The sequence below is a fragment of the Giraffa tippelskirchi genome, chromosome 5 (assembly GCF_054371585.1).
Source record: "Giraffa tippelskirchi isolate mGirTip1 chromosome 5, T2T-mGirTip1v1.2.pri, whole genome shotgun sequence".
NCBI lineage: Eukaryota > Metazoa > Chordata > Mammalia > Artiodactyla > Giraffidae > Giraffa > Giraffa tippelskirchi.
In genome coordinates this window covers 190,801,595-190,829,454 of record NC_137279.1, presented here as the reverse complement: position 1 = coordinate 190,829,454, position 27,860 = coordinate 190,801,595, and the positions used below count along the sequence as shown (strand labels likewise).

At 46.9% G+C, this 27,860-nt stretch overlaps 1 protein-coding gene and 1 long non-coding RNA gene across 41 annotated transcripts in view; one reads left to right on the top strand and one right to left on the bottom strand.

Moving 5' to 3' along the window:
• Positions 1-27,860, bottom strand: part of LRRFIP1 (LRR binding FLII interacting protein 1) — a 157,863-nt gene that overhangs the window by 108,439 nt on the left and 21,564 nt on the right. The gene's annotated exons all lie outside the window — the stretch shown is intronic.
• On the top strand, positions 318-1,058 carry LOC145506467 (uncharacterized). The gene is made up of 3 exons (XR_014053950.1): positions 318-417; positions 522-682; positions 887-1,058. It is a non-coding gene; the product is annotated as an uncharacterized LOC145506467 (long non-coding RNA).

Here is a 27,860-nt window from a genome sequence, read left to right as displayed (position 1 = left end):
AATCACAATACAGACAGGAAAAAAAAAAGAAATTATACCAGTTATGTTAATAGGAGTAATTTAATACAGGGGACCCACTAAGCAAGTGTTGAATGACTTAGAGGGCAGAAGAGAGTCGGGTAACACAGAGGTAATAATCTGGGGAACAGCTAGGGCTGGGGGAACAGAGGGCTGAGTTAGCGTACCCCAGAGACTCGGAAGGCACTCTGCTCCAGAACCTCTATGGGCTCCGCGGCAGTGGCGTCTGAGAGAATGAAGAACGCTAGAAACAGAACCACCCAGGCTGCCGGGGTGAAGGCGGTTGCTGGGGCGACGGCTGACAGAAACAGGAAGCAGACAGGCCGGAGCAGACGTGTCTCCTTCCTCCACCTCACTGTCGCCCCCTAGCGCCTGCGGGCAGAGCCCTGGGGAGATGAGGTGGGCAGAGCCCTGGGGAGATGAGGTGGGCAGAGCCCCGGCCCCAGCATCACAAGGCTGGGCATAACTGGTCCCGGTACCAACTTCTTTCCTGGTGCCCTGAGTGACCAGAGCTCATATCTACCGTAATATCCACACGACCACGTGAATTTCCCCAGCTGTCTGCAACCACCGAAAGGTTACACAAAAACAGTCAGTACTCGGTGATGAAGTCACGCACACTTCTAACTCTGGTCAGGTTTGGGGCTGACGTTCATAACTGGAGGTAAGGTTGCTCTTTTATTTCTGACCCAATTTCAGGGATCCTTTGAAATCTAACCAAAGACCCTTGGAGAGTGAGGGGACCCAAAATTAAGAATCCTTCTGGGTGTTGAAGTGCTCTTTCTTCTTCCTTAATTTTTGCTTTAAAAAGTCACAGGCTTGATCGCATGATCACGGGGTGGATCACTGATGCCACGTTTCTCTTTAGGCTTCGCAAGAGAGAGTAACAGTGATGCAAGGTCGGGTCTTTGGTGCCTGTCTCTCTTTTCACTGATAAGGTCAACCCATCTTGAAAGCCGTAAGCAGTAATAGTTGCATTTTTATCCATCATATTGTACCTACTTCTGAATGCCACAGAAAGTAAAGAAAGTGAACACACAGCTGCGCTTACATCGTCATCCCATGCTCCTGGGGGACATGGATCTTAGGATTCCCGGGAAGTCTTCAGAGTTCTTTCCTGTAAGGCCCCTGGCCGGCCCCACCTCAGTGACCGTGACCCAGATCTGTATTTCTTTTCCCTTGATTTGTCCAAGGTCCAGCCCACCTGCCAGGTGGACAATCTCTGCCTGGAGGGCCCAGTCACCTCAAGCTCGAGACGTATTCAAAATGGAATTCTGTCGCCTCCAACGGTCTGTCCCCTGCACTCTCTCGTCCGAGGGGGCGCTACCAAAATGCCTCTTGGGAAGGCTTTATTCATGGTCTCTGGGTCTCAGCTCCCCCATCAACGAAGGAGAGGCAGTGACAGAGACAACCTTCCGGGCTGTTGAGGACTAAATGATCCTCCAGCTCTGGACATCAGCAAATGCCCGCCGAGTGAGGCTGGCGCTCCTCCCCACCCTGCGCAGCCCACCACCAAGTTGGCTTCCTTTTTAGAGTCACTTCGAGGCGCCCCCTGGGCCACTGCCTTACCCCGGCCTCAGCGTGTCTCCTCAGAATCACCACAATTGTCCCCAATGCCACCCCCTCCCCTCGCCCACTGTTGCCCATTATTGTCACGTCACCCACTCCTGTCACTCATCCTGTCATCACACGTGGGTGGGGGCTGCCACGGGTCAGAGACCACGGACGTAACAGGGGGCAAGGGGCAGTCACGCCTCTGGGTGAAGACTGATGTCAAATAACTGCACAGATAAGTAACCGCTTATAATTGTGACAGGCGCCATGCCGGTCAATGAAAACATCCCCACACCGTGCCAGGCGTGGGGGACACACGCGGATAGAACACACAGCTTTGTGTTTCTGAGAAAACAGGAAGTGATTCAAGGTGGGGGGAGACGGAGAGCCCTCCTGTGAGCCCTCCTGTGGGGCTTCCCCCGAGAGCCGTACACAGGGCGGGACTCCGAGTCACCAAGCCTCCCTCCCGGTGGCCTCCTGGCATCCTGCCACGCCGACCGGCGCCCCGCGGTCTCTCAGACCAGCGACAGGGACTGCCTCCTGGTGGTGACTTCAGACCTTGGAGCTGAGTCCCCGTGTTCCATTTTTTCCACAGTCAGTTTATGTGTGGGCTTGGTTGCTTAGTCGTGTCCGACTCTTTGTGACTCCAGGGACTGTAGCCCGCCAGGCTCCTCTGTCCACGAGACAGTTTATAACAGTATTTGTAATAAAAGAGGACCCAACTCTCAGCTGAGGAACTTTGGTAACAAGCTCATCTATGTCAGAGTTTTATTTAACATAGAAACAAGATCACTCTTCTGTCTCACAGATGGAATATACATGCATTGATGTCTCCTCTTAATCTATAAAGTTTGAACAATGCTACTGGCTGTAAACACATTTCATCACGCTCTGTGAAGAACCGAAAAACTAAGACACCGAAAGTCAGTATTTTTTGGCTTATCTATAGCAACAAAAATACAAGATGAAAAATCTTGAAAAATACAAGATGACTCACATTGCAAGCTTTTGTTTAGTGCTTCAAGCTAAGAGAAATCTTTTAAAATATTTATCATCCATTCTAAGATATTTGTAAGGTCTTACTTTAATATAACATAAAGTATATATTCTCTTAGAATAACCAATATAATAAACCAAATATAGAACAAATTTAAATTTAGGTCAATATTTTTTTAAGGCAAGATAAAATTTGTGTCAGAGGGCACAGAAAAATTTCTGCTTTCCAGTTTGAAAAAGTAATATGATCATAATGGCTATCTAAGAATTTTTGAATATCTTATTTGTATTCAGTTTTTAATTTTTCAAATATTGAACTCTCATTGAACACAAAAGTATAACTCTCTTGCCTAAGAACCACATTTTCTGTCTCTACTTTAGGAAGTTCTATGTTGTCTGCACATTTAAAGTCATTAACAAGACAAGAAATGGAGGGCACTGACCCTTCATCTCTAAGGGTCTATCAGTGACTCTATGTCCTGAGACTGACCTGCTCATGGTTTGCTTCCATAGACTTCTAGAAACTCGAGGACCTCCTACAGTACTGTTCATATCATTTAGTAAAAGATGCAGAGATTAGAATGAGGAAAAGAACCTCTCAACCTGGTGAACAGCAAAAAAGCCGTAAGAAATATGTTACCAGACTGGTTATGCATGTCTCTTAATTGACTTAGGTGGTCTGAGATATTCACAAGGGAATCATCCACACACGTGCACAGACACGCCTAACGCCAGTGCTGCCCGTGGGCCCTGGGCCCGGGCTGGTTTCTCGGTGGGGACCACGGAAGCTGGGGGAGGGAGTGAGGAGCTGGTGGGCTGCCCGCTGCAGCCCCTCAGCCTCCACAGAGCCCCCTGGCCCCCAGCTATTCTCTGTAGTTGTCCTAAGAATACAAAGACCCAACACAAACGTCATCACTATCGTGTGTGTAATTCGCTCCATCGTGTCTGACTCTGTGCAACCCTATGAACTGTAGCCCGCCAGGCTCCTCTGTCCATGGGATTCTCCAGGCAAGAATACTGGAGTGGGTTGCCATTTCCTTCTCCAGGGGCTCTTCCCCACCCAGGGATCGAATCTGGGTCTCTTGCATTGCAGGAGGATTCTTTATTGTCTGAGCCAGCGGGGAAGCAACGGTTTACCCTTAATTGGAAAGTATCTGTCTTAGATGTCCAACAGCAAGAGAGAATCTACTTTGTGCTGTCCTGGGTGTCTGATGCATGACAGATGAATTAGCTTTCGTGGGACCACTTGTTTTCACCGGTTGGGATTAAGTGTTTGGGGGCCTGACTTGCTGTGAAAAGCCTCTGGCTCTCGGATCTGAGCCTCTGGAGCAGCTGCGAACCACCCACTACTGCTTGTCGACCGTGTGCGTGGTGCCCGTTGTCACACGATCCATGACTGACACCACGAGCCGACACAAGTCCACTGATCGTCCCTTGCAAAGGGGGAGATCAATGTTACAGCAGTAATTGCCACGTGAACTGGAAGGGGTTCTCTTAATTCAGGACCCCAGGACCCTTTTAAAAGGCAATAGAATAGACTGGTTCTCCATTTATGACCTGAAGATATCGTGTGTCTGTTCAGATAAAACAAGGGGTGGATAAGAACCTTGGGGAGGGAGGGTTCACTATGAGGATCCCCTCAGCCCAGTGCGCTGTGCTCAGCATCTCCTCTCAGCTCTCAGGGGAAACATTTCCTCGTGAGGCTGATGACAAAAACAGTCGCTAACACTGTGCACCAGAGGCTACCGAAGTGCCTGACATGCTCTGTTATTTCTCACAGAAGCCCCGTCAAGAGAAAGGATCCTACTCTCTGATTTAGGACGGAGGTAGAGACAGGGAGAGAGGCTCGTCGAGGTCCTGGAAACAGCAGGCAGTGGGGCCACGTGAGCCCAGGACCGGTGTGAAGGGGTCCCCAAACCGTCACAGGACGGTTGCTGAACCCTGTATCAGACACTGCGTTGGCACTTTCCAGGTTTATCTCATTTAAGCCTCGACAGCCCTGAAAGGTGGGAATTATTATTTCCGGGCATCTTTTTGGAAATCATGGCTCAGGGTCGAGTGATGGATTCCAGCCGACGCAGGTTCGAGATGGTGCGGCCACACCAGGAGCTCAACGGCTCTCTGCCTAGCCCTGGCTCTTTCCTACACCACCCCTGCCTCCACCGGACAAATGTTCTCTTTCTGCCTCTTAAAACCACAGCTGGAAGGGCCTCCGGACATGATCTGGCCTGGCTGCTGCTCCCAGCGGACATCACTTTTCCAGTCTTGACAAGTGACCTGTCCAAGACCACATGGCTGAACACCACACCTAGAACAGAGCAACCTCCACTTCAAAACTCCGCTTCCTGCTCCGCCAACTGTGTCACAACGACGGCCCACCGCTTTACTGGGGACATTTCAGGCTTTTTCCTCTCCGTGAAAAAAACCCAGTTGAAAAATCATCCTTAGATAATGTGTTATTTTTTCCCTTTTGGAATTACAACCATCTACCCCCATTTGTCGGATGTCCAAGAACACAGGAAACCTACTCCTCCCAGCTGGGTTTTGTTAAATGGCTTGGTGTCTAACGTTCAGAGTTATCCAGACTGTCCTGATCTCCTGCCAGAAGCTGACTCAAGCCCACCCTCTAGGTGATGATGTGTGAGGCTTTGTGTCCAATGGACGCATCTCAGCCGGGTGGAAGCTAAGGAGACCTTGCAGGCTTCTGCTCGTCGGCAACTGTTGCCTAGGGAACAGTGTGATGGAACAAGCAGTCGGTGTTTAAGGAGATCATGTTCTTTTTAAAGAGAGGAGTGCGTGTACGCCTTCACCCGAGTTGGAGTCCTCTTTTCGGTCCCACTGAAGTCCAACTTTCTGCCCTCATTCATCTGCCTAACACACTGTGTCGGCTTCAACGTCTTATAAGATAAGCCCGGTGGAGAACCTGTTTTAGGGTTATCAAGCACCTAGGTAGGCTTGTTTCTTGGAGGCAAGGAGGAAGATGTTCAACTCCTCATCTTGGACGTCCCTGTGGTCCAGTGGATGGGAGGCCCGATGCAGGGGACCTGGGTTTGATCCCTGGCACGGGAAGATTTCATACGGCTCAGGGCAACTAAGCCCTTGTACCACAGCCACTGAAGCCCACGCACCCTAGAGCCTGTGCTTGGCAGCAAGAGAAGCCGCCGCAGTGAGAAGCCCACACGCTGCACCTAGGGAGCAGCCCCTGCTCGCCACACGCAGAGGAAGCCCGTGGGCAGCAACAAAGACCCAGCACAGCCAGAGACACTCTCCCAATCTCAACCGAGAAAACAGATTTGCAACAGCAATGCAGATGGGTTAATAAGTATCTCTAAGTTACCAAGAAATAAATAAATACTAACACTGCAAGACAGGCTTTGACAGTTTGGAAAGGAGCTTTCAAGACTGACAAATCAAGAGTCACCAGTTTTTAGCTCCCAGATTTACAAAGGCTGAGAATCAACACTTCCTCTTGCGGTGGCAAGGCACTTCCTTCCAGACGACACAGACGCCAACGTAAACTGACACAGCCTCTCAGGCAGGCAGTTAGAAAACAAGCATTGGGACCCTCACACGTGTTCACGCATTTAAAATCTTGATTTGCACTTCCAAGATTCTCATTTAAGGAAATCAGCTTCCCTGCTGGTGCAGATGGTAAAGAATTCACCTGCAGTGCAGGAGACCTGGGTTCCATCCCTGGGTTGGGAAGATCCCCTGGAGAAGGAAATGGCTACCCACTCCAGTATTCTTGCCTGGGAAATCCCATGGACAGAGGAGCCTGGTGGGCTACACCCCATGAGGTCGCAAAGAGTCGGACACGACTGAACCACTAACACTTTCCTATAAAACATGATTTATTCTTAAAGACGTTCATCTGCTGTGTTACTCACAAATGAGAAAAAAAGACACCTGTAAAACACCTTTTCACATCCAACAAGAGGAAAACAAAAGACACAGCGGAACAACCTCAGCGCCACATTCTGTGGCCGTTTGAACGTTTTACAGAGCATTCGGTATCAAGGTTGTGCTGATTTCTTTCCTCAAAAAGGAGAATAAAAGATGCAGTATTCCTATTCCTAAACATATAATTGAAGCCATCTTCAAAAATACTACTGATAAAAGAATAGAGGGGAATAGAGAAACATGTTAACAGGTCTTATGCTTGGTCACAGTACAGGGCATCATTTTTATTTTCCATGTTTGAATTTTCCCAATTATTTTCTATAATAAATATGTACTACAGTTAACGTAATAAACATTTCCTTTCATCAGCAGTTATTACCTTTGTTGGTAATTTCTTCATTTATTCAGCCAAAAACTTGTCGCAAACCAAATTTTAGGATAAATGCTGTCAGGAGAATATGCAGTGAGTGTGAATGTTCTTATTCCAGCCTATGGAAGTCAGAGAAGGCTTCCTGGAGGAAGGGCAAACTGAGTCTAGATGGATGAACAGTGATGGAAGAGACTGTTGGGTAGCTCAATACATCTGCAGTGCAAGATGCTGTGGGAGAGAGAGGAGACGGGAACGGGAGCTAAGATGCCCCTGGTGTTATCCTAAGAGCTTTAAATTGATCCTGGATGCTATCAGTTCAGTTCAGTTGCTCACTCGTGTCTGACTCTTTGCAACCCCATGGAGAGACCCCATGGACTGCAACCCTGGAAGCTACAGGGAGTCATTAAGGATGATGAAGGGGCTTCCCTGGTGGCTTAGATGGTAAAGAATCTGCCTGTAATGTGGGATACCTGGGTTTGATCCCTGGGTTGGGAAGACCCCCTGGAGAAGTGAACAGCTACCCACTCCAGTATTCTGGCCTAGACAATTCCATGGACAGAGGAGCCTGGTGGGCTACAGTCCATGGGGTCACAAAGAGTAGGACACGACTGAGCGACTTTCACTTTCACAAAGATGGTAAAGAGGGAAACTGTGGCATGAGGTGTGTGTTTGCTGGGACTCCCTGGGACACCAAGGTGAGCATAGGTTTGAGGGGAGTCAGTCTTGGAAGCCCACAGGCTAGGAAGCTACAGAGGCAACCACGTGAGGCATGTTCACAGCTCCACAGAGGGAGGGACGTGGAGCGGGTCGGGGTTAGGGTGAGGGATCCTGGCTCAGGTGGCCGAGGCGGGGTGGGGACGGGAGATACAGGGGGGCAGTGGCCGGTTAGGGGTGAAGCTGCTCAATGTTGGGGACGTGGCATCATCAAACCGAATTCGAAGGAGAGGAGGTTCAGGGCAGGACGTGGAGAGGTTGTGAGGAGGGTTAAAGCCGTGGGAGTGGCTGCACAGAGAACAGCCTGGGATGTGACAGAGGAGAGAGAGGGGGAGGTGGGACCACATGGTCTGAGGGTCACACGGCAGGAAAGGAGGCTGAGGGGCCGCCCTGCGTGAGAGCGCGGCTCCCCAGCCCCTGGGTAGGTGGTTTCTGGTGTGTGTCCATCCCGGATGGAAGCCGTGGGTACCACACTGGGGCTGGTGATGGGTGGATGAGTGAGCCGTGCTCCCATTCACGAGGGCAGGAAGACAGCTTCTGGACTCCACAGTGGCAGGGCTAGCCTCCTTGGCCTCCCCCGCACCCTCCCTGCCGCCTGCTCCATCTCCAGGGAAGAGAAAATCCCCAGTCTCTGAGAGGAGGGGCAAGAAGAGTGAAACGCCAGTCCGCAGGGGCCACCTGGCAACTGGACAGCAGGGACACGGCTGAGCAGCGCCCAGCCTGCTTCACGGCTGCGTCCACGTCCCTGCACAGACAGCCATGTGCTCCGTGTGGGGGACAGGAGCCTGACTCCAGAGCCTGCTGAGTGCCTGGCTTCTCTTGTTTAATTTCCACCCCAGCCATTTTCCAAGGAAGCTTATGGAGGCAAAAAAAAAAAAAGGTGAACTACTGAATAAATTGCCCCAAGTCATGTGGCTGGTGGGTGGTGTGGCCAGGACCCAGGGGCTCCTCCAAGGGGAAGGTCTGGGAGCCTAGGTGTTTTGAATCAATGACCCTCAGGGTCAGGGGCTGGGAGAGCAGCAGGGAGTTGCCATGGAAACCTTCTGTCCTGCAAATCCAGCCAGTGAGGAATAGCTGGCCCCAACACCCCTAGTGTTGACCTCAGTCCCATCCTTTCCGTCTGGAAAAGAATGCCCGTCACGCTTTCCACATGGAGGGGGTGTCACCCACCTAGGTAGTGGAGGAGGGTGCTTCTCTCTGCTACACTCAGCTGTGCTGAAATTGTCAAACACCCCCCTCCACAAACACACAAGATTGCTTCTACACAGCATCCAGTTTTCATACTAATGAAGCTTATAAAGAGCATATATTTGTTGCTATATACCTGAAACTAACACAACATTATAAATCAACCATAGTCCAATATAAAATAAAATTTTTTTAAAAACAGCATATTATTGCTTTATTTTTGTAGTACCTTTTGGTAGTTTATGGCAGGAAATGAATTAGGGTAAAAATTCACTTTGAAATATTGTGCTGATAATAAGGCATTAGACTATGATATCTTGGGTTGTAGCTATCTCTGGGAACCAACTCAGTCTCACGGGAAGACTAGATTCCCATGCTGACTCTCAAATCTGGGAGAAACATCGGGATTCTTGTGTTTCACAGATAACAGGTTATTTATGTATGTTTTATTCAAAATTGCAGGCTATTAAATCATTTCAAAATATAAATACATCAGGAGAACAATTCACTCCAGTAAATAACAAAATCAACATTTCTTTCTTTTTAAACAAAATTCCTATTGTGTTTTACATTAACCTTTATTTGAAACCCTTAGACTTTAGTTTCGTTAACTTCAAAAAGCATCAGTAAATAGTTTATTCCACCATAAGAACGCCTGCATTATTTAACACTAAGAAGCTTATTTAAATGCTTTATGAATTATTAACATTTTACGCGTCCGTTAAGGTATGTGAGAAACTCAAATATCTTTCAGAGTCAGCACGGTGCAGCGGGCTGATAACGAGCCTGAAGTCGTTTATTAGCCTCCAGAAAGATCCCTACATGCAGTTTTGTGAATAGAAATTCTTGGCTGTCATGAAATTCTGCAACGTAGTGGAAAACTAACTCAAGGGGGCATGAGACGCAGCCTGCTCAAGAAGTCTTCACAAAAGCTCGCATCCTCTGAACGGAGCGATTTCACCTTCAGCCACGCCAAAGATGCAGGCAGAGATGGTTAAACGTGGCTGTTCATCTCCACGTTATTTAGAGCAGAGGGAACGAGGGGCTTATGTGAACAGATTGCAGTAAATATCGGTAGAGCGCTATGCAGCCAGTGGGTAGAAAAATGTACATTTACAGTGATTATTTTATAAAATGATACTTGCTCGAAATTCTAGAATTCAAACAAAAAAGTTCAAAGAAGGCAGCAAAAACACACACTTCCAGATACCAGACCTCACATCTTCAAGGAAGCCCATTCAGTTTTTGAGCAGCATCACTTTCCATTTTGTATAGAGTGGAGCCTTGCCAAAAGCCCCCCTGATCATCACCAGCAGGCTTCCTGACCCTAAATTAGGCAAAAATACCCACCCCGGTACTCATCCTACAGTGCCCCAGTGTTAAGTCGCTTCAGTCGTGTCTGACTCTTTGCGACCCCATGGACTGTGGCCCTCAGACTCCTCTGCCCATGGGATTCTCCAGGCAAGGATACTGGACTGGGTTGCCATGCCCTCTTCCAGGAGATCTTCCTGACCAAGGGATCAGACTCACACCTGCTGCATCTCCTGCGCTGGCAAGCAGGTTCTTTCCCACTAGTGCCACCTGGGAACAGCGCCGTAACTGATTCCCCGACACCACTCTTCTAGCGGGGATTCTGTCTTGAGGCTGTAACAGTTGGCTACTAACTCATGAAAACTCTCCGCTGTCCTCGGCCTGTCAGGGGGTCAGCCGGCCATGCTCGCAGCGCCCACAGGATCTCCGCGCTCTGCTCTTAATAAATTCACTCCCTTCTGAGATACTTGGTGTCTGGAAATTCTCTCCCAACCCGTGTTCGGACTGCCGCAACTCCCGTGCCACAAACCCTGCCTCCATCTCCGCCCCTCCATCTGCACTCCTGCCACCCGAGGTTCAGTCCAGCATGGTCCTTCTGGAACCCCCAGGCCAGGCCACCAGGACCTCCCTCCCTCCAGGCCCCCCTGACATCCTTCTAACTGCGCCCCTTGGGTCTTCCCGCGGCATGAGATGCTGCTGGTTTCCCTCCTGAGTCTGGGTGACTCTTCTCTGGCCCTGTCTGTCTACCCTCTGCACCCTACTCCCCATCTCCTTAGGATACTTTATGGACCGCCCCCGAATGAGATGATTCCCAATTCCAGGTCACCATGTCTGAACATCTGCTAGATCTTTCTATCTGGGCAGCCCTCAGCTACCTCAAACACAACACTTTCAGACGGAATCTTAACTCTTCCCTGTGTACCATCCTGCCCTGCCAACCTACTGGCTCCCCAGTCTGGGTAAATGGTACCATGACAGCGTACCCTCCTTTCCCGTGCCATGACAGCATACCCTCCTTTCCCGTGCCATGACAGTGTACCCTCCTTTCCCGTGCCATGACAGCGTACCCTCCTTTCCCGTGCCATGACAGTGTACCCTCCTTTCCCGTGCCCGGAAACCAAGCTGTTCACCTTTTTCCCTCCTCGTCTTACAGAACACCCACAGCCTTTATCCATCGCATTTTAAAACCATCGTATCAGGATGGTCAAGGGGTCTGGGGTGACAGAATGAACACCCACAGCCTTTATTCATCATGTTTTAAAACCATCGTATCAGGATGGTCAAGGGGTCTGGGGTGACAGAATCAAACCAAAAAATCTAGTCCTTTTAGTTAAACCAGTGCCAGCTGTTAATGGTAACCAGTGCACTTTAACTCAGAGAAAATAGGTTTCACTATAAATAGCCAGATTGAGAAAGGGAGCATAAAACTGTCCTACTTATCAGGTATTATTAATGGATTTTACTGCAGAACAAACAGGTATTTCAGGTCAGTTTATCACATATCGTTATACGTCTTCAAGTCCCAAGATAAAGGGAAAAAATACATTCAGTGGTTGGGCCTGAAAATATAAAAATGGTTTTCCTGATCTTGTTGAAGGGCTTCAGAGCACAGGACACACACACCACACACTTCAACCCTGAGGGACAAAATCATGCTCGTGAGCTTAGGAGTGCTGTCCCAGGTCCTGCGCTATCCTCCCAACGATCATGTCCACCCAGAACCTGTGACCGTGACCTTCCTTGGAAACAGGTTCTCTGCAGATACAGTCAAGCTGAGCTGAGGTCATCCTAGGTGAGGATGGACCCTCATCCTTGTAAGGAGAGAGACGCCTGGACACAGAGACACAGAGAGTCAGGGAGAAAGTGATAGAGACAAAGGCAGAGCTTGGACAGGTGTGTGTACACAACAGGTTTCAGCGACCCCCAGAAGTTGGACAGAGGCAACAAACAGGCTCTCCCCAAGACCCTCCAGAAGGAACTGACCCGAATGACACCTTCCAGCCTCCAGAACCGTGAGAGAATGAATTTATATCGCTTTCAGCCACCCAGTTTGCAGCAGTTTGTTTCGGCAGCCTCGGGACATAATACAAGCTCGCTGTCATAGGTTGCCAGATTGTACATCTTGCCCAAAGGAGTCCTGGTGACTCCTCTTCTGGGGGCTCACGGGTACCCGGTTGGCACAACCTCTGCCAGGCAGTCTGGGTACATAACCGCAGGCGGGGCACTCGGGAGACAGAGAAGTCCTGCCATCGTCTTTCTGGAGCTGTCCCCGTGCAGGGCAAGCGGCTATACTTGCCATGACTGGCACATGCCCATCACAGTCCTCAGCTTCATTTTAAAATCCCACTGACAGTGACGAGGCCATTGGTATCTTCTTTACTCTTTTGCTTCTGCCCGAGAGGATCAGCACTGAGGGCGAAGCTGGCCCCACGGTGAGGACAGAGGTGTCCACTCAGCCACGGGCCCAGGGCAAGGACGGCAGGTGGATCAGGGCCCAGAGCAAGGGGGGTGGTGGGGTAAGTGAGAGCGAGTGCCAGCCAAGTCCCAGACTCAGCTGGGATCCAGAGGCGGGAGGGATGCCAGGGAGGGCAGCCTGCCAGCCGGAGGGCTTCGAAAAACCAACACTCTTGCTGCCCGCCCTCCTGGGAGCGTCGGGGAACCTGCAGTCGGAGGGGGAGAGGGCTCCAGGCGTGGTGCCGTCCGGGTCGGCTGGACGCGTGGTCCACTGAGTCCCGCACAACTAGCAGCGGCTGGGAAAGTGGACTCTCCATCCGACGGGAAAGTCCCAGGGGCCTGAGAACGGCAAACAGCTTTTGTCTGTTGGTTTACTGTCTTTTGACCTATTTTTAACGTTGGCTTTTGCCATAATGACTTCCATGGTGGTTCAGACGGTAAAGCATCTGCCTACAATGCGGGAGACCTGGGTTCGATCCCCAGGTCGGGAAGATCCCCTGGAGCAGGAAATAGCAATCCACTCCAGTATTCTTGCCTGGAAAATCCCATGGACAGAGGATCCTGAGAGGCTACAGTCCATGGGGTCGCAGAGAGTCGGACAAGACTGAGCGACTTCACTTTCACTTTTGCCATAATGAACATATTCATGTTTACTTTAAGACAAATGTAAGCGCCTCTTGTAACTTCTATGTTTCATGTCTGACTTTGAAAGGCTTTCCAATATTATTTCAAGATTCTCTCATTTCTTCTTGTAATTCTATGGCTTCATTTTTTTTTCTATTTAAGTCATTGATATACTTGTTATTTTTTGATATAAGCTGCGAAGCATTTACTGACCTAACTTTATCCCATACAATCTGCTATCTGTCCCCAAACAATCATTTAATAATTTACTTTCCCCCACTGGTTTGAAATGCTGCTTTTGCCGTAAATAACAGCTCTTTCTTTATTTCTGCATTTCCTATCTTGTACCTGACCTGCCTAGTCTGAGATGTGCTAGTACCATACAACCTTATTTATTACAGATTTATAATGTATTTAATATTTTAAGGGTAATCTGTCTATGAATGTTACTTTTTTGGAATTTCCTGGTTATTACTGCTTGTTAATTTTTCCATATGTATCTTAGAATCATGCTGTTAATCACATATCAAAAGAAATCCTATTGCTATTTTGATTGGAACTGGCATTCTGCAGATTGATGTGGGAGGCTTGATATTTTTCTGATATTAAGTCATCCTACTTGAGAATATAGTATGCCTGTCCTGCTATTGAAGTCTCTGGCCTCTCTAAGTGGTGTTTTAAAGGTTACTTTACATAAATTGTGCTGGTGTTAACCTTATTTCTTGTTTTCCTTTTTTTTGCAGTTATTAAACGGGACTCTTTTTTTTCCGTTATAGCTTCTAACTGGTCAGTGCGGGTGTATATGGAGGCTACTGACTTCAGTGCAATACTTCACAGCCAGCTGCCTACTGGATCTATGCCTTGTTTGTAACCTTTTCCAGGCGGTCCTCTGGATTACAGCGCTTCCACACTGGTTTTAATCTCAGTCCCACAGCTCAGTAGGCACCGCGCTCACTGTCAGGCCTTTTGCACAGTGTTTCACTCTCTTGGTTGCACTGATTCTCAAACTCGGGATTTTAGAAAATACTGGTCACTCGGTGCGGACAGCAGAGCACCTGACTCAGTGAGTGTGGGGTGTGGCCTGAGAACAGGGGTTTGTAAAGGATCTCCGGGTGGTTCCACTGAACAACATTACATGGAAAACACCGTATCCAATAACTTATCCAAGAAGGGGTTACAGGAGTGATATTCCTGAATTCTTGCATTTTCAAAAATGGAATTTTATTTCTGTACACATCTCTTCAGAGAAACTCTATGCATATATAAATGAATACAACTTTTTTCCTCTTTACATTTGAATGACAGTTTGGGGTATACCATCCCTGGTCATCCTTCCTGTCCTTGGCTTTGTGGCCATTGCTCCAACTGTCTTTTACTTTGAATGTTACCATGGAGAAGTCAGGCCAGCATAAATGTGTGTGTGTGACTTGATCTTTTTGCTTAGCTTCCCATGGAAATCTTTATTATGGCGTCCAGTAACTTTATTAGACTGTGCCTTGGTATTGACTGTACAATGATTGTTTTCTGGGTCACAGTGTAAATTCAAATCGTCTTTTTTAAGGTGTTCTATTAATCTGTATTTTGAAATATTTATTGTATTCCATTTACTTTGGCTTCTCCTTTGAGCATTCCAATTTTGCGTATGTTGAATCTCCATTGCCTGCCTTATTAAGGACAATAGCAACTACAAATGCTTGGAAAGTAAAAGTCTGTTCAGGTATAAGGCAGATTTATCTTTGTCTGGTAGGATTACTTCTCCAAAGTGAAATGTATGCTCTTCAAATTATATTTTTTCTCATCTTTTTTTAGTTTCTGTTTTTATTTGTACTTTACAATGAATTAACTTTTATTGTGGTGGCTGTTGTTCAGTCGCTAAGTCGTATCTGACTCTTTGGAACACCATGGACTGTAGCACACCAGGCTTCCCTGTCCTTCACAATCTCCTGGAGTTTACGCACGTCCATCGAGTCAGTGATGCCATCCAACCACCTCATCCTCTGTCGTCCCCTTCTCCTCCTGCCCTCAATCTTTCCCAGAATCAGGGTCTTTTCCAATGAGTCGGCTCTTCGCATCAGGTGGCCCAAGTATTGGAGGTAGCGCACGTATAATTTGAGAATAAGTGACCACAAGTGTGGTGGATAGATGTTCCACATGAAACGTGCTGCCGTCCTCAGCAGTGATTGATGTGAACACAAGAGTACCGAGCACTGTGACCCTCAGGGGTCTGTGGCCCACAGCCAAGAACCACTGCTTTCAAAATCTAGCCGAAGTCCTGTACATATAGTTGCTCAATAAATATTAGTTGATTTACTGACCTTTAAGGTATTTAAATAACATAATAAACCATGTACCTCAACGTGGCCAAAAAAGGAGCATAAATGTAATTTGAGTAAATCAGCAGCATTCAAAGATTTAAAAATCCATGCCTCATTCCTGTGTAGTAAGTACCTTTTCTTACTTTAACCCTTAACTGCATAAAAAAGAAGGCTTCAATCTCAAACAACCAAAAGGGAAATATATAGGTAGCACTGATTTGCTTAAGCGATTTTTGCTTCAATTTATTTAGTTTTTTAATATATAATAGTGCTGTTGCTGTTTAGTCGCTAAGTCGTGTCCAACTCCTTTGCGACCCCATGGACTATAGCCTGCCAGGCTCTTCTATCTATTGGATTTCCCAGGTAAGAATATTTGAGTGGGTTGCCGTTCCCTTCTCCAGGGGATCTTCCCAACCCAGGGATCAAATGTGAGTCTCCTTCAATGAAGGCAAATTCTTTACCCCTGAGCCACCAGGGAAGCCCAAATACATCAATTGCCACCAAAAATGGTCTTCTTTTTTTTTTTAAAGGCTACATAGGTAATTCCCTGGCTCAGCCGTGAAGAATCCACCTGCAATGCAGGAGACCCAGGTTCGATCCCTGGGTCAGGAAGATCCCCTGGAGAAGGAAATGGCAACCTACTCCAGTATTCTTGTCTGGAGAATTCAAGGGACAAAGGAGCTTGATGGGTAACAGTCCCTGGGGTTGTAAAGAGTCGGGTTGGACATGACTGAGCAACTAACACTTTCACTTTCAGTTGATTCCTGCCAGGTAGGTCCCCATCCTTTCCACCCTCCCAATCCCTTCACCCAGATTACAGGCCCAGGGAGTCAAGGTCAAAACCAATGAAATAAAAGAGACACAACTTCAAAAACAAAACTGACAGTTTACTACATGAATAAATTTGAGACTGGGAACCAAGAGCTCACATTTCAGAAAACAAGATGAGATCAGAAAGGGATGCCTGTCCTGTTGGTGGAATTATATGTCCTTTTCAATAGCAGTTGGAGGAGAAAAAAGTAGTTTTTCTCTTGTTTTGTCTTTGATTATTTCAATTGAGGGTTTGGATATTTTTGGATTCAATGGTGAAAACCTGAAAGCATTTCTTCTAAGATCAGGAACAAGATAAGGATGTCCACTTTTGCCACTATTATTCAACATAGTTTTGGAAGTCCTAGCCACAGCAATCAGAGAAGAAAAAATAAATAAAATGAATCCAAATTGAAAAACAAGAAGTAAAACTTTAAGTCACTTTTGCAGATGACACAATAGTATAAACAGAAAATCCTAAAGATGGTACCAGAAAACTATTAGAGCTAATTAATGAATCTGGTGGCTTCCCAGGTGGCTCAGTGGCCAGAATCTCCCTGCCAATGCAGGAGACACAGGAGACGTTGGTTCGACCCCTGGGTGGGGAAGATCTCCTGGAGGAGGAAATGGCAACCTGCTCCAGCATTCTTGCCTGGAAAATTCCATGGACAAAGGAGTCTTGTGGGCTATAGTTCATGGGGTCACAAAGAGTCAGACATGACTTAGCACTCATGCAATGAATTTGGTAAAGTTGCCGGATACAAAATTAACACTCAGAAATCCCTTTCATTGCTATACTCTATACAAAGATCAGAATGAAAAATTAAGGAAACAATCCCATTAACCATCACAACAAAAAGAATAAAATACCAAGAAATAAGCCTGCCTAAGGAGGCAAAAGACCTGTACTCAGGAAACTCTAAGATAGTGATGAAAGAAATCAAAGATGAAACAAACAGATGGAGAGATATACCATGTTATTGGATAGGAAGAATCAATATTGTGAAAATGATTATACTACCCAAAGCAATCTACAGATTCAATGGATATTTTTGGATATTAAAAGACATAAAAATATCTTCAGATACTTCTCCTTTTGTCTACATGATTGGATGTCAGTCAACACTGAGCTGGTATGTTTTCTACGGCGAGTACACAGACTGTTTTGAGTTAAATCATATTATGAGTTTAAAAAGCTGTACTATATACACCCAATCACAATGCAAGGGAGCAGATCAGCTTCTGTGAATGTAGGAGGTTTAGACAACCTGCCCTGCGTGCTTTTTCACTCTGCCAACAGATCTGTACGGGACTTAGAGATCACCAGGAATCCTATTTAGCACCCAGCAGTGGGGGACTCTAGAGACATCTGTGTTGCCACCGTGAATTCAGCTTCCTAGAAAAACGGTAGGCATCCGTCTTCCTTTTAAACACAAAGCCCTTCTCCCTTAGAATGTGAGTGATGCTGAGTTGGCCTGGAGAGTCTTCTAAAATCACTGCGACCTTGCTAGGCAATTGTGATTTCAAAAAATTATTTTTGATTGCTGTGCCCTAGAAGAGTAGTTCCTAAGTCAATCTGGGCACAAGAATAGTCTCTTCAGCCATCGAGATGTCCAACTGGGGCTTGCCCCCAGCTCTGAGTCCCCTTGGCTGAGTGACCCTCCCAGAGGGGCCACCCTTCAAAGCCTCCACGTCCTGGTTTCCAAGCTAGTGACTCACATCGTAAAAGAATAGTGAACAGTTTAAAATGCCTTTTATGTGCCAGACAGCCTTGACAATGAAAAAAGTCACTTGTAAACTGACACCAACTAAATACCGAAATAAACTGAAAAAACATTACAATCATGTGGGTGACAACCTAGTCTACTACTGGGGCTGACACAGTTGCATCGGAAGTAATTTCACTCCAGATTCAGGCTTTACTGCCATTGCAGGTCACAGCCATTTGTCCATTTCCTAAAACTGTCAGGATGCTCTAATTACGATGTGTAAGTCATCCCGTCCCTGAACAGACGGGCCTTGTTGGAGCTACAGAGCTGTAAGCACCTCCTTACTGAAGCATTTATATATAGTAAGGGGGGCTGGGGGTCATCGGGCCTGAAGGAGTGAAGTCAGCCCAGCCAGGAACGGGGCAGAACATCTGAGTCCTGACCCTGGGTGGTAGTGTACCCTCAGGAAAGTCCAGGCCCTCTGAGTCTCGGTCCTCAGATAAGGGCGATGGGATAGAAATGAACAAGCTCTAAGCCCCCTTCAGCTCTCAGTCACTGGCTCGCTGGACTTAGAGCCGTGAAGCTCCCAGAGCCCTGAGCAACAGTCCCCGCTGAGTCTGAGCAGAGAGCTCGGGGATGCTTTATGCTCCTTTTATAGACTCAGACCCCTGGTGGGAACAGCTGCGCCCCCCTAGTCACCCAGTCCAAATGCCTCCCTGCTAGCAAACACCGAGGGCTCGGCCCTGCCCCCGTGGAGTCTGGAGGGAGCGCAGGGGCTGGTGACAGCATGGAAAGGAATGAGGGGTTGAATGGCTTGCAGACAAAAAGCTGCGCTCAGAGTTATCTGCAGCTACTGCAGATGGGTCTCAGGAACGCCTGGGGCCTCCAGCCGGCTCTGCTGACCCAGCTGCCGCCGCCTAGGGAGGTGCTTGGCACAGCGTCAGGGACAGCAGAGAGCCAGGCCGAGTGACTGGGGCGGGGGGGCTGTGCGGAGAAGCGGGCTCACCCTCACACCTCCCAATGGCTGACCACACCACGACCGATGAGCACAGCTGGCACCTGAGAGCTGGCCTCGTCCTGGTGGCACCTCCCGCCCCCCATGGCAAGGAAGTCTTTACCACGGGCGCCCGGGAGCAGACTGCAGAGTCTCCCGGCCACCAAGGAGCCGCCCGCGATGAGGTCACACATCCAGATTAGGACGCTTTCCAGGTGTAAAAGCGCGAAGGGTCCCGGACAGCTGGGACAGCCCACTGCCCGCCACCACCCTCCTTCCCTAGTGAAACGGACAACGGACAGAGCGCCTCTGGCTAAGGGATCAGGCGGGTTACAGGGACCCACGATCATTTCTGCCTGTGTGTGTGTTTTAACAGCTTTACTGGGTACAATTTCCACACTGGTCATCTCCTTCAAGTGTACAATTCAAGGATTTTCAGCACACTTACAGGACAATGCAAACATTACCGCAATCTAATTTTAGAACTTTTCCATCATCCCAAAGATATCTGTTTTATATAACCTGTTTGGTATGATCTGTTTTTGAGGATATACTCCCTGGAAGCACACTCGGCCTGGCCTGAAAAATTATATGAAGAGTTTACTGGATTTTGTTGTTTGTTTTTTGCTGCCTCCAAGGTCACCATAGAGAAGTGGCCCGAAGTGGCTACTTCTTCTCCTTAACTCTGAAACATTCTTGCCCTTGAACGTCTGTACAGCTAAACTCCTGTGAGGAGACTGCCCAGCTTTTCTTAATTCTATTCTCACCTCCAACTGCCATCTGACTCTCCCACCCCACACCTCACCCCTACGGTGTAGACCCCACCTCAACGTCCCCCTCTCCCCACCCCCTTTTCTTTCATGGTAAAATATACACAACATAAAATTTACCATCTTAACCATTTTTAAGTATATACTTTAGGGACGTTAAGTACAACACATTGTTGTGCAACCATCACCACCATCCCGCTGCAGAACTTTCTTCATCTTCCCAAACTCTATTAAAAATTCCCCACCCCTCTCTCCCAGCCCCAGGCCCCCACCATCTGCTTCCTGTCTGTAGATCTCCCCCCATGTAAGTGGAATCATGTGGTTTTCGGCCTTTTGTGATCACCTTAGTTCCTTAGCATTGTGTCATCAAGGTTCATCTGTGTACTAGCCTGGGACAGAGATCTCTTCCTTTTTTTCAAACTTAAGACTATATTCATCATTTGAAAAGACCCTGATGCTGGGGAAGATTGAAGGTGGGAGGAGAAGGGGACAACAGAGGATGAGATGGTTGGATGGCATCGCCGACTGAATGGACCTGAGTTTGGGTAAACTCCGGGAGTTGGTGATGGACAGGGAGGCCTGGCGCGCTGCCGTCCGCGGGGTCGCGAAGAGTCGGACACGACTGAGCGACTGAACTGAACTGAGCTGAAGACTCTATTCCCCACACTGTACATTTCGTCCTCATGACTCATTTATGGCGTAACTGGACGTTTCTACTTCCTAACCTCCCTCCCTGTTTCGCTCGCCCTCCGTGCTCCTCCCCTCTGGAGAGCACCTGTCTGGTCTCTGAATCTACGATTCTGTTTCTATTTTGCTACGTTTGCTCATTTGCTTTTTAGATTCCACATTCGAGTGAGATCACACAGGACTTGTCTTCCTCTGACTTACTTCGCATAATACCCTCTATGTCCATCCATCATCCATGTTATCTACCCACAGACACTTAGGTTATTTCTGTATCTTGGCTATTGTAAATAATGCTGCAAAGAGCACTGGTGTGCACACGTCTTCTTCAATTAGAGTTTTTCTTTGGAAAAATACACAGAAGTGGAACTGTTGGGTTGTATGGTAGTTCTAGTTTTAACTTTTTAAAAGAAACTCCATATAGTTTTCCATAGTAGCTGCATTAGTTTGTACAATGGCTCCTTTTTCTCCACATCTTTACCAGCCCTGGTTATTTGTGGTCTTTTTGGTAGTAGCCATTCTGACAGGTGTGAGGTGATATATCATTGTGGTTTTGATTTGCATTTCCCTGATGATTAGCATTTTTTCACATATTTGGGACCATCTTATATATTCTTTGGGAAAAATATCTATTCAGGCCATCTGCCCATTGTTGAATTAGGTTGTTTGCTTTTGTATATTGAGTTGTATGAGTTCTTTATATATTTTGGATACTAACCCCTCATTGGACATTTGCTGTTGTTCAGTTGCTCAGTCGTGTAGAACTCTTTGCGACCCCATGGACTGCAGCACGCCAGGCTTCCCTTTCCTTCACCATCTCCTGGAGCTTGCTCAAACTAGTGTCCATTTTGTTGGTGATGCCATCCAACCATCTCATTCTCTGTTGTCCCCTTCTCCTCCTGCCTTCAATCTTTCCCAGCATCAGGGTCTTTTGCAATGAGTCAGCTGTTCACAATAGGCGGCCAAAGTATTGGAGCTTCAGCTTCAGCACCAATCCTTCCAATGAATATTCAGGATTGATTTCCTTTAGGATTGATTGGTTTGATCTCCTTGCAGTCCAAGGGATTCTCAAGAGTCTCCTCCAACACTGCAGTTCAAAAACATTAATTCTTCGGCACTCAGCTTTCTTTATGGTTCAACTCTCCATACATGATTACTGGAAAAACAATAGCTTTGACTAGACGGACCTTTGTGGGCAAAGTGATGTCTCTGCTTTTAAATACACTGTCTAGGTTTGTCATAGCTTTTCTTCCAAGGAGCAAGCGTCTTTTAGTTTCATGGCTGCAGTCACACTCTGCAGTGATTTCGGAGCTCAAGAAAATAAAGTCTGTCACTGTTTCCATTGTTTCCCCATCTATTTGCCATGAAGTGATGGGACCGGATGCCATGATCTTCATTTTTTGAATGTTGAGTTTTAACCCAGCTTTTTCACTCTCCTCTTTCACCTTCATCAGTAGGCTCTTTAGTTCCTCTTCACTTTCTGCCATAAGGGCAGTGTCATCTACATATCTGAAGTTATTGATATTTCTCCCAGCAATCTTGATTCCAGCTTGTGCTTCATCCAGCCCAGTGTTTCTCATGATGTACTCTGTATATAAGTTAAATAAGCAGGGTGACAATATATGACCTTGATGTACTCCTTTCCCAATTTGGAACCAGTCTGTTGTTCCATGTCCGATTCTAACTGTTGCTTCTTGACCTGCATACAGATTTCTCAGGAGGCAGGTCAGGTGGTCTGGTATTCCCATCTCTTTAAGAATGTATCACAGTTTGTTGTGATCCACACCGTCAAAGGCTTTAGCATCAATGAAGCAGAAATAGATGTTTTTCTGGAATTCTCTTGCTTTTCTATGATCCAACAGATGTTGGCAATTTGATCTCTGGTTGCTCTGCCTTTTCTAAATCCAGCTGGAACACCTGGAAGTTCTCAGTTCATGTATTGTTGAAGCCTGGCTTGGAGAATTTGGGGCATTACTTTGCTAGCGTGTGAGATGAGTGCAATTATGTGGTAGTTTGAACATTCTTTGGCATTGTCCTTCTTTGGGACTGGAATGAAAACTGACCTTTTCCAGTCCTGTGGCCACTGCTGTGTTTTCCAAATTTGCTGGCATATTGTATGCAGCACTTTCACAGCATCAGTTTTTAGGATTTGAAATAGCTCAACTGGAATTCCATCACGTCCACTAGTTTTGTTTGTAGTGACTTGACTTTGTACTCCAAGATGTCTGGACATATCATTTGCAAATATCTTCTCCCACTTAGTAGATGACTTTTTGTTTTATAGATAGTTTCCTTTGCTGTGCAAAAGCATTTTAGTTTGATGTGGTCCCATCTGTTTATTTTTGCTTTTGGCTTTTGTTTCTCTTACCTGAGGAGGCAGCAATAAAAATATGCTAAGACTGTTGTCAAAGAGAGTACTGCCTATATATTCTAGTTGTTTTATGGTTTCAGGTCTTATATTAAAGTCTTTAGTTCATTTTGAGTTTATTTTCGCATATGGTATGAGAAAGTAGTCCAGTTTGAAGTTTTTTGCATATAGCTGTCCAGTGTTCCTGACACGATTTATTGAAGAGGCTGTCTTTCACTCACTGTATATTCTTGTCTGCTTTGTTGTAAATTAATTGGCCCTATAAGTATGGGTTAATTTCTAGACTCTCCATTTTGTTCCATTGATCTATTTGTCTGCTTTTGTGCCAATACCATACTGTTTTTTTTTTTATATATATTATTGTGGCTTTGTAGTATAGTTAGAAATATGGGAGCATGGTTCAAGAGTAAAATTAAGTTGTTTTGTTTTTTATAACTTTTTATTTTGTATTGGGGTATAGCTGATCAGACACGCTATGAGAGTTTCAGGTGAACAGCGAAGGGACTCAGCCATACCTATACATGTATCCATTCTTCCCCAAACTCCCCTTCCATCCAGGCTGCCACATAACACAGAGCAGAGTTTCCTGTGGTATACAATAGGTCTTTGCTGGTTATCCATTTTAAATACAGCAGTGTGTACATGACCATCCCAAACTCCCTAACAGCACTGTTTACAATAGCCAAGACATGGAAGCAACTTAATGTCCATCAACAGAGGAGTTTATAAAGAAGATGTGGTATATATACACAATGGAATATTATTCAGCCATTAAAAAGGAGGAAATAGTGCCATCTGCAGTAACATGGATGGACCTAGAGTGTTATACTGAGTCAAGTAAGTCAGACAGAGAAGGAGAAATATCATATGACATCCCTTATATATGGATGTAAAAAGGGATAGTTAGGGGTTTTTTTTGAGATTTTTCTTGTGTCCAGAGGTAGGCTTGTATTGCTGTAAACTTTCCTCTTAGAACTGCTTTCACTGTGTTCCACAGATTTCAGTTTCTTGTGTTTTCATTTTTATTTGTCTCCAGGTTAGCTTTTTATTTCTTCTTTTATTTCTTTGGTGACCGATTGGCTATTCAGTAGCATATTGTTTAGCCTCTGTGTGTTTGTGATCAGTAAAATCTGCCCAGTGGTCAAGGGATGTTTGAAAGTGAGGTTGTTGAGATGAGGACCACATCTTCTCTGGCCCCAGCACACTGTACCCGTAGGGGCTGGTCAAGCCTTGATGGCCAGGTCAGAGAAAGAGTGACTACATGAGCCAATAGGTAAGTGAGCACAAAGATGACCCAGGGCTCACACCAGCCCCCGTGGCTGTTCGGAGCCACATGCGGAGAGAGGAGGAAGTGAACAGAGGAATAAATAAAATGGAAAGTAAAAATGTCAAGCTCCTTTGCAGTCCACTATCAACCGTGGCCTGAAAAACACCATCTTCTTTTTGAAAATAAAATCTAAAAATATGCAGAGAATGCCCTCAGGTTGACCTGTAATTGCAGCTACATCACCATGCTCTCAGCTGGGCACAGCTAATTAAGCAGCGCTCACTCCATGGGTGGGGAGAGAGGGGCCTGATCCGGGGCCGGCTTAGCTCTGGGCCAAGCAGGAGTCTGCAGGGGGGACCACGGATGCTCTGACTGTGGCCCCCATTCTCCCTCGGGCTCCTGCAGAAGCCGTGGGCCCGGCAGCCATGATGCTGACTGTGGAAGCAAGACAACAGATGAAAGCCTCCTCTGGGTTTTCAGTTCCTGCTGCTTCGAGAATCCCTTTGGGGCAGCCAGAACGGTGGAATGGATGCATTTCATGGCGCTGCAGTACCCAGAAAGGAGAAAGGGAAAAATCCTGAAAAAATACATCTTTTAGGAATCTGAGAAAATGAGGTAAAAGATAGCAAACTATGTGATCTCACTGCTTTTTCCTTTCTTTCTGAGGAAGCCTGCCAGACTTTCTTGCTAGGAGGGGACCTCTCCAGGTAATTCCTCCCTGAGTCCACACTGCGATGGGGATGGAGGTGGTTTCTAGGAAAAATGGCTTTGGTTATTTATCACCAGAAGGCAAGAGAGGCCAAGAAAAGTTGAAGTCACATACCCTGGGGGTTGCCCCACCTAAGGGGCACCCGTGGGGTGGGTCTTCCTCCCTTTGCCCCTTTGCACAGAGGGTCTCCCATTGGCCAGGGGGCCAGTCAGCGTGCTCCCTGCCACCCGTGTCTGAAACGCGTGCCATTTCAGGGCAGAGGCGTTCAGAGCCAGTGAACAAGTCTCTGTGGCCTCTGCTCACTGCTGCTGAGAGCGGAAGTCACATAAATGACTTAAACAGCACTTTAAATGACAGTCATGGAGGCTGGGAGATGCCAGCAGGCGTGGCATTGCCGAGGGCGCGCCTCCTGCTCGTGGACGGCCACCCTCCCGTGTGCTCACGTGGGCCGAGAGCTCTTCATATAAAGACACCAGTGCTGTCGGGTCAAGGTCTCATCCTTAAGAGCTCATTTATCCTGAACTACTTCCTTTGAGGTCCCACCTCCAAACACAGCCACACTGAGGGGTACGGCTTCGGCATATGAGTGGGGTGGGGAGGACGGTCACTCAGGCCACACACTGCCTTATGGTGTCACTGGGAAGATTTAGTGAGTTAATCAAAGGGTATTAACCACTCAGTAAAAGCTGCTACCACTCCCTCCGTTGTTATCCTGATCTTATTACCAAGGGCGCCCACAGTGGATAATCAATCTCAGGAAAAGAAGAAAAGAACTGTATCACAGGATGAAGAGCTAGGCCAGAGCTTAGGGAGAACTGCAATTCTGAGAGCTCCCTAGAATCCAGTGAGTGCTGCTTTGTGTGGATTTCAGGTTGACATTTCTAGGGAAAGGTTTATAATTCTCCGCAATTTAAACATTTCGTCTTTCAATAGTCTGGTCTGCATTTTCCCCCCTGATTTTTCTCACATTCTATGGCTCACTGTTATCTAGGATAATTTCTAAAAGGCAGGTGCTGTATTTGCCCTTCTTTCCACTAGACTTTTCCCCTCAAGTCTTCGCTCACGTTATTGGTAAAAAAGCAGGGAACAAAAATAGCAAAAAATATGTGCACTGAACAGCAGCTCTTAATATTTAGGTTTAACTGCAAAACGAGCTTCAGCTGAGGAAAGGTGATTGTTTTCTGCCAACGGATTTCTTTACAAGGTGACATGTTCGAGAGCATGTCTACGCCAGACCTGTGCTTTTAAAAACTGAGATCTCATCTCAAACTGAGGCAATAAATGTCTCGACTATGAAAAGTGACAGGGAGTGAAGATGAAAAAAGTCATTATTCTACCCGTCTTATATGATTATGTTCAGTCGTGTCCGACTCTTTGTGACCCCCTGGACTGTAGCCCACCAGGCTCCTCTGTCCATGGGATTTCCCGGGCAAGAATACTGGAGTGGGTTGCCATTCCCTACTCCAGGGAGTTGTTATATAACCCTCATTCAATGATGATCCACTGTTTAGTCTCCTTGGAATGCCCTCCAAAAAAAAGAGAGAATTATCTTCCCAAGCAAGTCTCGTCCCCCCCGGGAAGGGAGCGTGGCCTCTCTTGGCTGCACCAAGAGGAAAGTGGGGAATGGGGCTGCTGCTCAGAGCACGTACCTGCTGACGGAAGGTGGGAGAAAGGGGCCGGGTGCCGGGCAGAGAGGTGTTGGAGCATCCGGTCCACAGCAGTGGGCAAGCAGAATACTCAAAGGGGTTGCTGGGACCCAGAGACCACCACCCCTCATGCCCTGGCTGGTGTCTGTACAGCGAGGAGAAGCAGAAAAGGCCACAGGGCTGGGCCAGGAAGAGGCCAGGTCGGGGGCCACAACCCCTGACCAAGCTCTATTCTTGGGTTCAGCGGTTACACCAAATACAGAAAGTCCCCTACATGTGAACCTTCAAATTGTGACCTTTCAAATTCTGTGTGTTCACATGCCCATGTCCAGTTCTAACTGTTGCTTCCTGACCTGCATACAGATTTCTCAAGAGGCAAGTCAGGTGGTCTTTCAGAATTTTCCACAGTTTATTGTGATCCACACAGTCAAAGGCTTTGGCATAGTCAATAAAACAGACATTGAGGCTTTTCTGGAACTCTCTTGCTTTTTTGATGATCCAGAGGATGTTGGCAATTTGATCTCTGGTTCCTCTGCCTTTTCAGGTCAGGAAGCAACAGTTAAAACTGGACATGGAACAACAGAGTGGTTCCAAATAGGAAAAGGAGTACGTCAAGGCTGTATATTGTCACCCTGATTATTTAACTTATATACAGAGTACATCATGAGAAATGCTGGGCTGGATGAAGCACAAGCTGGAATCAAGATTTCCAGGAGAAATATCAATAACCTCAGACATGCAGATGACACCACCCTTTTGGCAGAAAGTGAAGAAGAACTAAAGAACCTCTTGATGAAAGTGAAAGAGGAGAGTAAAAAAGTTTGCTTAAAGCTCAACACTCAGAAAACAAAGATCATGGCATCTGGTCCCATCACTTCATGACAAATAGATGGGGAAACAGTGGAAACAGTGGCAGATTTTATTTTCAGGGCTCCAAAATCACTGCAGATGGTGAGTGCAGCCATGAAATTAAAAGACGCTTGCTCCTTAGAAGAAAAGTTATGATCAACCTAGACAGCATATTAAAAAGCAGAGACATTACTTTGCCAACAAAGGTCCATCTAGTCAAGGCTATGGTTTTTCCAGTAGTCCTGTATGGATGTGAGAGTTGGACTATAAAGAAAGCTGAGTGCTGAAGAATTGATGCTTTTAAACTGTGGTGTTGAAGACTCTTGAGAGTCCCTTGGATTGCAAGGAGATCCAACCAGTCAATCCTAAAGGAAATCAGTCCTGAATATTCATTGGAAGGACTGACGTTGAAGCTGAAACTCCAACACTTTGGCCACCTGATGCGAAGAACTGACTCACTTGAAAAGACCCTGATGCTGGGAAAGATTGAAGGCGGGAGGAGAAGGGGACAACAGAGGATGAGATGGTTGGATGGCATCAGCAACTCAATGGACATGAGTTTGGGTAAACTCCGGGAGCTGGTGATGGACAGGGAGGCCTGGCGTGCTGC